This window comes from Rhinolophus sinicus, chromosome 1, assembly GCF_057876585.1.
Source record: "Rhinolophus sinicus isolate RSI-liver-muscle chromosome 1, RSI-T2T, whole genome shotgun sequence".
NCBI lineage: Eukaryota > Metazoa > Chordata > Mammalia > Chiroptera > Rhinolophidae > Rhinolophus > Rhinolophus sinicus.
In genome coordinates, this window is record NC_142501.1 from 169,704,804 (window position 1) to 169,720,263 (window position 15,460).

Below are 15,460 nucleotides of genomic sequence, written 5' to 3' on the forward strand. Positions count from 1 at the left end.
GCTGAGCTCCAATGTTACCCGTGTCATTACATTCCCCCAATCATCAACCTAAGAGAGTAGAAGAAAAGTTTTCTCTTCCTACACCAAAGCTAAAGAAAAAAACTCAAGGACTGGGCCTCGAGGTTATGATTCAATTTGAGAAGATTAGGAAGCACAAGCAAGAGGTAATTTGGCAAAAGTTAAAAAATTAACAACTCCCTTTACTTCCACAAGTTACACAACAAATCATTTATAGATGATAATCTGGTTCCTGATATGAAAAAGTCTTTAAATAAGGCCCAAGGAAGTGATTCTTTTATGAGTCGCAGTTCAACATAATTGGAGGTCAGACTGAAAAGTACCTGTGCTTCTTCTTCAACTACACTCAGGGGAAAATAAAGTACCATTGTCCTCTAGACACTGTCAAAATTTATGACAGAGACCTTAACCAAGGCAGCAACCTGGAGGTCCTGGGGAGGAGGCGCTCTTGCACCCTAGGTCTGCCCCCAAAGCCCCACAGGAAGAACTCTGTGGTTACAACAGAGCTCTTTGGTCCTAACAGCCCTTCCCCTCAACCTCTTCTTCCCTCTAAACTAGAACTTCCTCCCTCTTTCTCTTCTTGCATGTGGCTCACCATGGCTGCATAGAACCGATTGCAATCCTGTATTTTTCCTGAATAAATCCTTTTCCTGTCAGAATACCTAGTTGACAGAACATATGGAAACTCAGCATTTGAAACATAGTTAGTAACTCTGTACTGTTATTTAATTTCAATTCTCTTTAATTGAAGTACTAACGTGTGGCTAGTGGTTAACATATTGATCCATGCAGATCCAGACAATTTTTTTAAATCTATTTCCACAATCCTAGACTATTTTATAACCAATTTTATAACCCCATAAAAGACACACAACCTTGTGTGAGCAACAACATAAAGGAAACCACTTCAAAATGGAACTGAAGCTGCCATCCCAAAGGAACTACCTTACATGTTGGATTTCTCAAACCTTTGGAATACCAAAACTGTGAAAACTAACCTTTTGCACTGGGCCTAAACCTGCATTGTGTGGTTGGAAAAGAAGAGGGTTCTATGGAAAGTAACCTCACAGGTTTATGTGAAGGTAAATTCCTAACTGGGCCGATCATGGTGGGTAGTCAAGCCCCAGGCTTATAACTTCTACAGTGAAAGGTTTTAAGCCAGCGCTGTCCGTTGTTCTTGTGCATCTAGGTTAACACAGCATTGAAACAACAGAAATGATACCCCTCCAACGGGGTATTCACCCTCAAGAGAGCACAGAATCCTAACTATCCCGTAATCCAATCCCCGCCTTGCTTTCTCCAATCTTCCTTACATCCCCTCCTTAATTTCAAACACATAAAAGCTGCATAACTGTTATTCTCCAGAGCATTTGAGATCTTGCTTCCTGGCATATTGTCATCAAGTTGGCTCAAATAAACTCATAAAATTCTCTACAGGTTTGGACATTTTTTACGTCAACATCTGTATCCCAAACAACTGTATGCAAAGCTAACGGGAAAGCGGACATGAAAGCCTCCTTCGGGAAACTGCGCTGGTACCTTACTTACAGGGTTCCCAGAGCCTTATCAGGTCGACCTATGCATTTAGCTTACTCTGATTTTAACATCCAATGAATTAAAGGGGACAAAGAAATTAAACACCATAATTTACAAACAGGCAATTACGTATACTAGAAAAGACACTTTCAGAAGGGGTCTGTACAACCACGATGGAAAGGACCATATCAGCTACACTTAACTAATCTGTGTGCAGGAACAGAGGATTTGAAATTATTAATTACCAGGAAAGGAGCATACAGCATCCATTGTGGACAGCTAACCCAAGATTCTGGACCAGGCCTGTGTAATCTACACCTTCATTTTTCATTTTTTCCTTACTTCAGTTCCTTCCCATCTCACAATTAATATGAGAAGTCAAGCACTCGCTATAATAATTCCTGTTTCCTTTTCCCCCTTAATTTCTACCTGGAAAGATAACTTGGCACTGGATGTCACCTTTAAACCTACTTCATAGGTCAAAATGCCACTGGTTGTACACATAGTCAATGCCTGGAGATGTCAACCCTGGCGAAGATTGGGAAAAATACTTTTTCCTTGGGCAGGTGTTGCAATGAATGAATGAATACATAATTACAAACTTATCAAAAACCTTTGGGGAATTTAGGGGAGTTCCTACCAAAGCAATAGTCAGCCAGAAAATCTTTAAATTCCCTTGTGCAAGTTGTACGAGGTAATAGAATTGCTCTTGACCATATCCTAGCTGCACAACTAGGGTTTGCTCTGTTAATACTTCCTTTTTCACTTGGCATAAAACACCTCTTATGAAGTACAGATGAAACTAGATAAAATCTGGGTACAAGGAAAAGGTTAAATACAGTGTGCACTGATTCCTCATGGTTCTTCGATATCTTCAATTAGTTGTCCTGAGGTACTGCCTCCTGGTTCAGATTTATTCTCCAAATAGGCTTAAGATTTTGTTTGTTATTATAGGAATTTTTGCTGTTATAATGAAATTGTTTTGGATAATGGTTGTTCAGCATTTTGAGATGATCACTAGGGCCTATGAGATTTCATATGAGAAACCTCAAGAAACTACGCAAGATGTTTGCCCCAAAGGAACATGACATAAAGCCTTCCTCTGTTCTGGTGCCCATGTTGCTCAAATGTGGCGTAAGGCTCCTAAGAACACTATTTTCCCTTCTTCATGGGAAATGACATACCGGGAACAACCCTTTCCAGTAATGAAGAACAAACAATCCTTCTAATAAATAATCCATGTTGTTTTCTAATGATTGATCAGCAATGCTTTTAAGGAAATATCATCAAAAGGGGAAAATAATATAAACGGAGCCACTTCAAAATGGAGTACAAGCTGCCATCCCAGGGGAACTGCCTTGTAGTTCTTACTCCTCAAACCCTCTATATGTTAAAACTGAGCAAAATGACCTTGGGACTGAGCCTAAGGCAGCATTGTATCCCAAACAACTGTTTGCAAGACCAACTGACTACAGAAAGTAGACATCATGACTACTGGACTAAGAATTAAAGACATTCTTTAGGATTAGCGTCATTATATCAGCTTATCTGAACCTACAGAAATTCCTTAGCTTACCGTGTTTCCCCAAAAATAAAACCCAGTTAAGATCGTCAGCCAGATGAACACATTTAGTACGTTATGACGATGTTCCAGAAGATGACATGACTGTATTTGAATAATTGTATATTGTTGTACATGAAAAAATAAGACACCCCCTGAATATAATTTGGAACTTGTTTCAAAAAATATAAGACCCAGTCTTATTTTTGGAAAAACATGGTATTAACACCCATAGAAACACCTTCCTTCTAGTCATATAATTATTCCCCTTCCCTTTCTCAAAAATACCTTTTGCCTTTACCTCCTAATCAGACACTATTTGTTTCTGCCTAAATCACTTCTTCCACAATAGCTATTCTTTTTTTTTTAAGGTAGTTCTATTTTTAATTTTTTTTATTAGTTTCAGGTGTACAAAACAATGTAATAGACATTTACACCCCTCCCAAAGTGATAACCTCCCTTCCCCCAATCTACTACCCCTATGACATCGTATATAGCTGTTACAATATTGTATGTAGCTGTTACGATTTCATTGACTCTATTCCCTATGCTGTACTCCACAATAGCTATCTTTTCAATCTCAAATAAATGTGTTTTGCCTCTCACTTTCACCTTTTATTTTTAGGATAACAGCACATCTCAAAGATATGTGACCTAGGCATAGCTTCCCTTCACAGATGTTCAGCCATTAATCAGGAAATAGTTTGAGTTAACAAGCTAAACAAACAAACAAAAAACCTGTTTTCTTATATAGGGCCTAATAAATAAAAATTAAAAATTCCTATCTTCATTCTGTTTGTTTTGTAAGCATTTATGGGTCATCTTTTGAGAAAAACTGGGAACTTTTACAAACACTAAAACTTGGCCAATTTCATTTCTTTCCCATAAGACACTAAACCCAAATTGGCAGCTACAGTCGGGTCTTCTATAGTGTTTGAAATTTAAGGCATTACTCCTCTTTGTAGAGATGCATTGACTACGTCACAAATCTAATAAACTTTAAAAAGCTCAAATTTACTCCAATAGCACAGAGAGAAAGCATAGATACTGGTTTCTGACAGCATTCTCCAAAAAAGGAACCAGAGTGTCTTGGAGAACAGGGTTGATCTTGGTTGATTACAGGGTTATGGCAAGGAAAATGCAAAATGAGCCTGGAGCATTTTGTGATACCAGAGAGTAAGGAAGGGCTTTAAAAGGGGGGGGTGAGGGGAGAGGAATGGTGGAATGTCTAAGGGCATAGGGACCAACCTGAAAGAGATCCCAGTGGCCAAGGCTGGAATGACTTGAGCCACCAATTAAATAAGGACAGTATTACATTATGATCTACTTAATAAAATAAATATCCATTACTGTGTACTGATACCAACAGTTGAATAAATAAATGAGGGAGAATGGACAGCTCTTCTTTACACAAGAATTCTACTTAGTAAACATAGGAGGAATAGGAAAAAAAACATATTAATTACCATTAGAACAACAGAGTACAATATACAAAGTTCCACCAATGGGTGCTAAAATTAGTGAATAAAAGTTTAAGGAGAAACAGAATATTTACATAATCTAAATTTACATTTACGGTTAAGTAGAAACAGGATATCTGCATAGTCCAAGTTTCTCTCCCAAGATATCCACTAATTACAAAAGGGAAAATGATAACTTTCCACTAGGAACTCAGCAAACAGCACTTAAACCAAGTTTAACCTCAGTAATAAGACATCATAAACCCCTGATATACACTGGGATTCCTTCTGACATATTTTCCCCATATGCACAACTTCAATCTTGATGAGAAAACATCATGAACTAATTGAGGGACACTCTTCAAAATAACTGACCAGTACTCATCACGTATATCAATGTCATGAAAAACAACAAAAAGTTGAGGAATTGTCACAGATTGGAGAAAACTAAGGATGTGTAACAGTCAAATGCAACCTCATATCCTAGACCTGACCCTGAAAAAAAATGACAGTGAAATCTAAATAAGTCTATAGTTTAGTTAAACAGTATTATAATATTGTACCAATGTTAATTTATTAGTTTTGATACCTGTACTATAGTTATGCAAAATGTTACAGGAACTCTGTATTATTTTTTTGCAACTTTTCAATAAATCTAAAATTTATTTCAAAATAAAAAATTAACGTGAAAATGCCAATATTTTTCAATGTTTATAATGGAAGCACAATGTCAGATTTAAAATGCCATCATTGTTCTTAAAAACTTCTTCATTAAGATCTACACAACCCAGTCACAGCTATATGTACTGTGGGAGTCCAGAAATAAATAAGCCCAAAATGTGCCTCCGTGGTTTGCAGATTGTTTTCATCTAAAGGCAACTTATCAGCAGGCTCAAGAGAAATTTCTCCTCCCCTTTAACTACCTTGAATTTGAATTAGAGCCCTTGCTCATAAGAGATTTTCAGAGATAACTTCTTTTGACCTATCTATAGGGCAGAGCAAACTTCTCTTTACTAAAATTCTGCTCTGCTTATCGTCCTTCAATGATCTTTTGAAGCCCCAAGGCATCTTATCTCATTCCTAGCTCAGGATGTCTTATATCCCCATGTTCCCCTTCTATCTCTGAACCTCTCTGACTCTGTCATGTATGTGAGGTTCCCATACATATGTATGTTAACTTTGGTTGTTTTTCTCTTGCTATTCTGTCTCATGTCTGTTTGATTATTAGACCAGCAAGAATAACTGTGAGGGTAGAGAAAAATTTGTTCCTCCCCAACAGTATTCTGAAAAGTATTGTTTTATAAAGAATAACACATCAAAAACATATTTTTCTTGTTACTCTGGCATACTTATAATTGGTTGAAATTCAAATGATATGAAGAGTTGTGAGATCCTCCTAAAAACCAAGATTTAGGGCCCATATTATACTGAAAGGGAAGTAAGAGCAGGAAGCTTACGTTTTGTAAACTGTTCTCCAGACGTGTACTAAAATAATGGTAAATATTATTTCCTCCATTTTTGTATTTCCTGCAAGTTTATGCTAAGAACAGGTAGGTATTAGGAACAAGTTATTAAAAGCTATTAAAAGCAAGAGGCACATGTATAAATACATTATCATCAAGATAAAAAAGGCATCATCCATACCAACTACTATCAGTGTAGCAATTAATGCCCCTAGACCTGTGCTACCCCATCAGGCAGCCACTAGCCACGTGTGGCTATTGAGCACTTGCGATGTGAACAGTCTGATTAAGATGTGCTGTACGTGTGGACACATCAGATTTTGGAGACTTAGTATGAGTAAAAGAAGGAAAACTATCTCATTAATAATTTTATATTGATTGCATATTGAAATTATAATACCTTTAATATATTGTTTATATAGAAAGAGAGATATATACAGGTAGTGTTTCAAAGTTTCCAAACAATACTAAGCTATTTGGTCTCTTCTGAGCCTCACAAGTAGGACTGAGTCATTCCATTGTACAGAGAGGCTATGAGCTAGTATTGACAGGCCAGGAACACATCCTAGGACTTGAGACTTTTCCTGGGTGATGACTCCACTGGCTGAACACTTGCACAATAAGATTGCTTGAACAGTATTTATTAGTCATAGGATAATATCGGGAATGGCTTTTGCATTCCCAGTGGAGGGTCAGATAAGAACAGTAAATGTTCTCAGCACACACTCCGTACCACAATTCTGACACTTTCAATTGACCCACACTTTACTTCTGGGCACCATCAATAAAATACAGATCCCTTCCATCCAAACTTATGTTCTCTGGTCCCATGTAGAAATTATGATACGGAGAGATGACTTCATCCAAGGCAGAAAATGAAGGAATGACAGAGTTTATTAGACCCAGGTTAGTCTGGGCCTCTCTACTCCCTGTCAGCTCATACATTCTGTTCTTGTCCCTTCATGCCTTCACAATGAGCTGCTGTATGAACATGAGAAGAAAAATGCAAACACATTAGCAGACTAGATTTAAAAAAAAAGAAAAGTACGAAAGGTACAATGAACTTTACTCTCGTGCAATCTGGTCTTTTTGGCCCAGCTGTGAGTGACGAAAATGCCTCCTTGGAAGGCTTAGTGTGAGCATAAAGTGAGAATGGATATAAAAACTACCTGCATGTGGTAAGCTCTCAGCCAATCCCCACAGCGCACCTCCCCTGCTTAATGGCCACTTCCTTTTATTTTTCTAAGGATGTACTGACTGAACTTGTATTAGGGCACTCCAAACTAATATGGGCTGGTTAAGGAAAAAGGATAAGATGGACGTTTTCCCTTTGCTTTTTAAGTATTCTATTATACCTCTACTTTCTATCCCTTTTCTCCCTGACCCCTGGGGTCAGAGTAAGGCCAGGGGCTGGCTGTGTAGGACAGGAAGCAAGGAGAGCAGACCTCCTGTGTAAGGGTATCCAGAGTCTGGGTTCCTCTCAGGCAGGCCTTCCTCTTTCCTTGCAAGACACTCACATCAAGTGGCTTCAGAGGGAGTTCGTAGGGCTTGCTGCTTTCTATAGAGACTTCCATTTCTTTTACCCTTCCAGATAACGAAGAACATCATACCAGTGATATGACAGCCACCTAATGCTACCGAGGCCTAAGAACTAGCCCAAAGGGATTGAGCTAGTGATCACCAAAGTGCACAAACCCTGTTCAACAGGGTTTCTAACCTTGCTAAGATTTTATTCTACCCTTCTTGCCAAAAACAACACTTCTTCACTGAAATGAAGATGGGAGCAGTAGTTTGCTTTACACACACTGATCTGCCCCCCTCTCTGGCCCCCCCGTTTAATCAGTACACTATTCACTTTCAAAGCTACAATTCTCTGAATATTTTATTTGTCTCTATAAGCAACGTATGGGGCTCAAAAATGAGATATCCACTTCCTAGCAGTCTCCCAGTGCAGTAGAATACCTGATTCCAAAAATTATGGGGTGAGCGGAATTATCATGAGAAGGGGGGCTGAGTGCCAGCTTCTATCCAAAACTCTCAACAGAGAGAAAGACAGTATTTTGAAGAATATGCTAGAAAATCTAGATTTATCCCCAAAGAAGGCCCAAACAATTACAAAGCAGCATGTGTGACCATGGGGTCTTAGCATCCAACCACCGTTTTCCATAACACTTAAGAGAAAGGAAAATTAAAACTACAGCAAGCAATCCTAGGAAACGCACCATCGCATGTACTATCTATCAGATGGGCACACAAGATGCTCTCCCCCTGCCATGGTTCAGTCTCCTCTACATCCTTCTGGGACACAAGACATTTCCCTCAGAAGTAAATGCCAGGAAAGCCTCTCTAAGGAGCTGGTATGTTTCCCCCCTTTATCCTCATTGAATTATGCTTCATGCCTCTAGGATGCAACTTGATATAGGGTTCTACAGTCTGTCCACGTCCCTTCTAATGTGCTCCCGGACAGTAACTCTACTCTTGCTTGTATTTTATTTTCCATTTGTAACACTTACGTTCGCTTCAACTACTTCATGGATGCTTAATAAAATAAAGGCAGAAATAGATTTTGGGTGTAAGTGTATTTTAATACCATCTTGAAGTAAAAGAATGTTTTACTTCAGCTCTTGCTGAATGCCCACGTTCTGAAACAAAGATGACCCATAAACATTTCTTACTATGAATGTACTTTATTTCTGAAAGTGGGATGAACTTTTATATGTCTACAATTAGGCAAGAAAATAACACTAGGCAAGATTACAGGAATTCTGTTTTTTAACTACTAGATCTGCAATCTAACTTTTTTGATCTTTTATTTTTCTGTTTTGTTCTAACGTCTTCAGTATTATTTTTAATCAGGATTGTAATAAGCCAGTTAATTTTTTGCAGTTAGTATTTAAACTATCCACAGAAAAATACAAAAGGGAGCTCATAACACTTCAGCAAACCATCCAAAGTTGTGGACAAATTTTACATCCTGAGGATAAGAAAAAGATAGAATAAATATATTGATTAATGTCTTTTAAAGTACTAATATTAACAAACTTTTCTCCCACCTTGCAGTAACTTCCATGCTCAGTAAGTTTTCATCTATCTAATATCAACCCTAGTTTCACACATTTGGAGAAAAGCTAGATTTTAACCAACGGACCTTTAACACACACTATCACACACAGAAACCGTTGCACCAACGCATCGTTTTCTGAAAAAGCAGTCTGAATTTTCAGTTTGCATTTCATATTCACTTTCCAATGAAACTGGGAGACACTAATTAAACCCTACTCATCTCAACTGAACAGTTTTCTATGTTCTACCAAATGTACACGTAATACCCACCAACTTTTCAAGCGACACACATTCCAAAGGGCATTTACTCACTCAGTTCTTCAAGGGCTGGGATCTCAGGGTCCGTGCGCTGAGAGGCAGAGCACTAATAATCATTTATATAAACGCTGAGATGAGTCCGCCAGACCTTCTGAACATTCCCTAAGCAGCTCCTACTTCACAATGACATCAAGCACCTGTACTGTTGCTTTCTAAATCGTGAAGCTTTTCCAGAATCTTCCCGGTTCCTTTCCAGGTTGCCTCCTGCCTGCGTCTCGACGGTCTAGGACTTCCTCTCTCCTCCTTCGAGCTCAGGACTCGGTCTGTAACTGACTTAGGACACTGCCCGCGCGCGGCAAAGCCGGCCCCAGGGCGACCTTCCTGGATCGTCACCCACAGCCCGCAGGGCAGCCCTCCTCGCGGGCCCAGGTCTTACAAGCGCAGCGAACAGCCTGGGAAGGCGCCAGTCCAGGGTTCCAGTCACGGTCTGGAACCGCGGATTGCAAGTGGGAGCAGCTGGCGGCGAGCCGGGGCGGCGAGGAGGCGATCACAGGCACCGCGGACTCGAGCTTCACGGCGCACACCTCCGGCTGCAGGCGGCGAGAGCGCAAGGTGAAGGCCCCTCCCCTACGCTCAGGCTCTCTGGGGGTCGGAGCCCGCCTGAGTGCAAAAGGCGTGGTACCGCCTGCAGGGTTGAGATAATCGCCAGGGCGGAGCCCGCGCCCCTAGGAGCGCAGGTACCGCCACCCACCCGCCAGCCCAGGTCAGGGACAAGACTATCCCGGAGCACGCAAGGACAACCCCAAAACTCCTTTCTCCAGGGCACTTCCGAAACGGACAGTTAGCGATTAGCCCTGGTAGGATGCTACCCCTACTGATCAATACTTAATGAATTTGGTCACTAACGGTGCGATGTGCCCCTAAGCACGGAGGGACGCTGACGCCTCGACCTTTTTCAATTTCGAACGTTGCCCACTGAAAGCAAGTAGGCAGTCTCTACTGAATGAACTTCTGAGAAATTAGGTTCCTGTGCCCCAGGGCCATTAAAATCAGGAACTAATTCAACAGGGAGGCGAGAGGAGTGGCAAGAATACTTTTTAAGTGAAAATATTACTGGAAACAGTTAAAAGTATTTTTTTCTCACTCCTGTAGTAAACACTTTTTTGCAAGACACTGATCGTGCGGAAAAGCTGGAAAGTGATTGTGCAGATTCAGGAAAAGGGTTGGTTATCAGGCTTTATGAGTGTGTATGGCTATGCCAAAATTCACCTGCTGCATCTACTCTCAGAAATTAGTACTTGCATCTATCTAGTTTCTGGTTTTCATTTACAAACAAAAATCATATTACCAGTTAAATTGTGTAAAGCAACACTAGGAATTACTGTTAATTCTTCACCCCATACCAAAAATAATACTTATCCAGGAGGCCTAGGTAAGAAAATGGATTACACATAATTTTCTAGAATATTAAAAATACTGTACTTTCTATAATTTTAAGTCTGCATTATGGCATGATAACAAAATTGTATCCTAAAGCTCATCACTTTTGTAGGTGATGGTAGTTTTTAGACTTGCTTTTGTAAATACTAGTGGACATAAAGCATCAAAGACTATTTACATAGTCAAGCTAAAAGCAATGTTTAGCTCTTAAGAAATCCTAATTATGTGAAAAAATGGTTGTTGTTTAACTGATGCTAATTTTGCTATGTGTTTATAACTTAAATGCTATATAGATAGATAGATACAGATATATAGATAGATATGTATATATTCTCTATTAATATAAAGAACCAAAGTTTGTCCACTATTTTGTAAAAATTAAACTGCAAAAGTCTGAATGAAAAAACAAATAACATACTGTATTCTTTTAAAGGACTTTAAAAGTATATATCTATGATGTGCCCAAACGCTTGGGTGAAATTTGGGTTGGGGGGGAATTAAATTTCTGAGTCATTTAAAAAAAACACATACAAATACATTTGTCATTTTAAGCAAAGGTTGGGAAAAATTCTTCAAAGATGGCCTTTAATAACTGTTTGCAAAATTGAAAAACACCCTCTAATGAATAAAACTTTTAAACATGAAAAATTTTCCAACAAACTCTGAAGACAGTTCCAAGAGGGAACTTATAAAAATGGAAAAAAACACATGAAATTGATAAAAAATACATTAAAAAAAAACAAGATAGTAAGTTTACTATATACTATTCTGCAATTATATAAAATAAAAATAAACCAAACTATTTTAGCTGGAAATTGTCTCCGTAATAATGTTATAGTCCTTTTTTATCTTTTTCTTATATTTTCTAAATTTGATATGATATAATGCAGATATGCAACTTTTACATTTGAAAAATGAATTTTGTTTAAAAGTAAAATAAATTGATAAAATATCAGTGTTTGTTTTTACTCAGTAAAATGTACATATAAAGATACATGACAGGAGAGAGAAGTAATCAATGTAATGAATATTGGAAAAAGCTTAACCAATGGTCAAATCCTAATAAACATCAGAAAACTCAAAAAAAAAGACATATGAAAATAATTAGTCATATTCTCATCCAAAATAGAGCTAAAACCATTAAAACAACAAAAAACTTTCTGCCTTCTTTTTAGTCTTTTAAAAATATTTTAGTTTGTGATTTTTTTTTTTATATTGATGTCAGTTTGTTAACTTAAGTTATATTAGAACCTAACCTGACCCTAATACTTTCTCAAGCTAGTCATTGACATCAAATTCTGTTTGACAATGTGGACAAAAAAAAAAAAAAAAAGATGCTCTAATAAATCATAAATTCCTAACTGGGCAGGTCATGGTGGGTAGTCATGCTCCAGGCCGGTAACATCTTTAGTGAAAGGTTTTTAAAGCAATCCCTACCCATTCTTCTTGTGCATCTATGTTAATACACCTTTGAAATACCAGAAGTAACACCCCTTGAAGGCATAACCACCCTCAAGAGAGTACATAATCTTAACTATCCTGTAATCCAATCCCTGCCTTGCTTTCTTCCACCTTCAGGTAACTTTCCTTAAATTCCTTCCTTAATCCAAATCCATAAAAGAAACTGTGAAACTGTCCTTCTCTGGAGCATTTTGAGGTCTTGCTTCCCAGCAGCTGTCGTCAGTTTCGGCTAGAATAAACTCTTTTGAAAGTTCTGTGGACCCTGAGAAAGAAGATACTGAGAAGGGCTCCTGGTGGCTAACTCAGAGCCTGGCAGATATTTCTAAATAGGTATCTCTCATGCAAACAGCACTTCAGAGACAAGCCTGACCCCTCCACTGAACTGCTCGTCTGCATGTGTTCCTACCATCTGTACCAGCCCTTTTAAAGGAGTTCCTGGAATAGTATTTCAACCAATAGGGCTAAGGCTTTTCCCATCCAATCAGAGTTGTGTAGCTATATCCCGCCTACCCAATCAGCATCTTCATCGACCAATCAGAGCGGCTCCATTCTGACCAATTAGGAGAGTGCCTTTTAGACCAAACTGAGGATTTGGAATCCTCATTTGAATGAGGACAGACCATTCAGAGACCAGGGTGGGACTTCTGTATATATAAGTCAGCTCTCTCTCAGGTTTGCAAAGTGCAATTTCCCTTTCCACCAAAGCCTGAATACTGTGTTTCCTCAGCTGGAGCCAGAGCAGAGGTGTCTAGCTAAAGAGGGGCCTGGCCCCAGGGCACCTCACCGCCATGCTGCTTCATAATTGAGCCATAACACTATTGAGCTGTTCCATAGCCATGCTATTCTCACAGATGTACTGTATCACAATTCAGCTGTTTGCACTGAATAAAGAAAGTTTCCCTCTTCACTGCATCCCAAACTGGGGACTAATATTGGCATTGAATTGGCGCCAACCAACATCATTTGACACATCTTTTCAGGTTTGGACATTTCTTCCATCAACAACAAATTCAGATTAAAGCCAGCATTACATAAATGATTTGCTTTGTAAAGAAGTGAGTCACTTTAACTGTAAGTTAGCATTTTATTTGGGGCTAATTATTTTCAAATGCCCCGTTTTCTCTTTTAATGTTTGGTTATTATAGGATACGGGATATTAGGGAGAAAGAAACCTAAAGATGACCTTCCAAAGTGGACTGATTTGCACAGGTCAAAAGTTAGGTGAATGCACAGGTGACTCACAGCTTTTCTTGGACCACAAACCTCCAGCATCCACCTCATGACCTCTCTGCCCAAGATTTATAGAGCCTGGTATTGGGACTCTTACTGAATGTGTTCTCAATCTGGCACTTTTTCTTTTCCATTTAATTAAACTTTTTTTTCTCTCTTATTGCATATCAAACAGGTAAAAAAATCATCTGTAACCCATCAGCCACATACCATCTGCTTTTAGTCTTTTTCTATGCATACATATTTTCTTAAAAAACATAAGTGAGCTTACGAGTGTATACAAAGTACGGAAATGAAGGGCATCCTCTTGAATCAGACAGTCTGTGTCTGAATCCGGGCTCTCCCACAGCCTGCAGATTTGAACTTGAACTGGTTACTTAGTCTTTAAGTGGTTATTGGTAATCAGAGGAAACAATCTCTCAAGGTAGTTACAGAGATTAAATGAGATAATGTCTGTGTAAAGCACTGAACAGAGTCATTATCACTGATTAGTACTCAATAAATGGTAGCTATTATTATTTTATAAACTGCTCTGTTGCAAACATGGTTTCCTGTCATTCAACATCTTGTTATAACTTAATGCTTAATGGCTGCATGGTATTCAATTATTTGTTGTGTACCAAAATTAATTTAACCAATCATCTAATTATTCACAAAACATCGTTGTAACTATTCTCACATCATTGCTCCCATTCATATATATTCCAGAAGGGAAATTGCTGGCACAAAATGTTATGCCCACTTAAAAATTTCTAATATACATAGCCAATTTTCCCACATGAAATTTGTGCCAAATTCAGTCTCCCAACAATTTAAAAGGTTGCTTGTTCTCCTAAATTCTCACAAATACTGGATAGAATAATAAATTTAATTTTTTAAAACTTGATAAATGACAAATGGCAGTGGTTAATTTACACGTCTTTGACTTAGTGAGCAAGAGTTACCTTGTTAAATACCTAATGATGACTTGTGGTTTATTTGTAAATTTTCTATATAAGGCCTTTTCCCATTTCTTTCTATTAATTTTTCAGATGGCAGAACAAGTAAACAGAAAGAGCATGGATCACTGATGATATAATTTATCTACTGGACTATCTCCACCCTAGTTGACATCACTGTCATGTTTTACGTGCCTTGCAATCAAACCACAGAATTATCAAAATTAGCATTTCTTTAAAATCCTAATTGAAAGCTTTGGAGCCATCTAGAGTCCACACCCTTGACACACACACTGGAGATCTAAAATGGCATTAGCAGGGGTAAGTTGTGGCCATGTGCTTTTGTAGGCAGTGTCATGACATAAACAGACAAACAGGGAAGATGTCCTCCAGTGAAGGGAGCAGACAGTCTCATTCATGAAATCACTTAAGCCTCACTTCTAAAAACTTCAAAAATAACTGGGAGGTTTTGTGGGGCTTGAGGTGAGATGGAGGTGGTTATACTCCTCTCCAATAATCACACCCGTGAAGGGCTTGCTTGTACAGTTTTCACAATGGTATCTATCAGTGCTTGATGGAATATCAGCAAAAGTCACAGGCAAAAGATACAAATTCATTTAATGTTGATAAAGGATATGGCTTATTATACAGAATGGTAACCAAAGCAGTCTTCTTTTTAAAGGAACAAATTTCCTGGGTCTGTAACTCCATGAATCAGGTACCCTAATATCAACGCTCCCACAGGGACATGTGACATCCGACTCATAGGATTTTTAATATCCTCCTAGCGTCTGGCAGCTGCCTTGAGCTCTCAGTCTATTTGCCTGCCTGGCCACCAAGTGCAAAAATCTCGTAAGAACCTGTTACCAGCTTTTGGGTTCTTGGGTTCCCCAAGGTAGTAATCAAGAGAAAATTCCAGAAACACTTCCAGACCGATTTTATTAAGCTTATGCTAGAGCACAAGGGAGGCAGCACAGAGGAGAGGAAGGTCCTCAGAACTCTCTCTGGAGCTGGTTCTACTTGGCTGCTTTT

At 38.7% G+C, this 15,460-nt stretch overlaps 1 protein-coding gene across 4 annotated transcripts in view; it reads right to left on the reverse strand.

Moving 5' to 3' along the window:
• LOC109452252 (broad substrate specificity ATP-binding cassette transporter ABCG2-like) overlaps positions 1–15,460 on the reverse strand; it is a 96,307-nt gene that overhangs the window by 38,761 nt on the left and 42,086 nt on the right. For 2 of the 4 annotated variants that reach the window (XR_012493348.2, XM_074323698.2), the window contains exon 1: positions 9,414–9,957. The exons of the other annotated variants lie outside the window; for them this stretch is intronic. The gene's annotated coding sequence lies outside the window, so the exon portion shown is untranslated. Of the gene's footprint in view, positions 1–9,413; positions 9,958–15,460 lie in introns of those variants that run through there. 4 annotated transcript variants of the gene reach the window in all.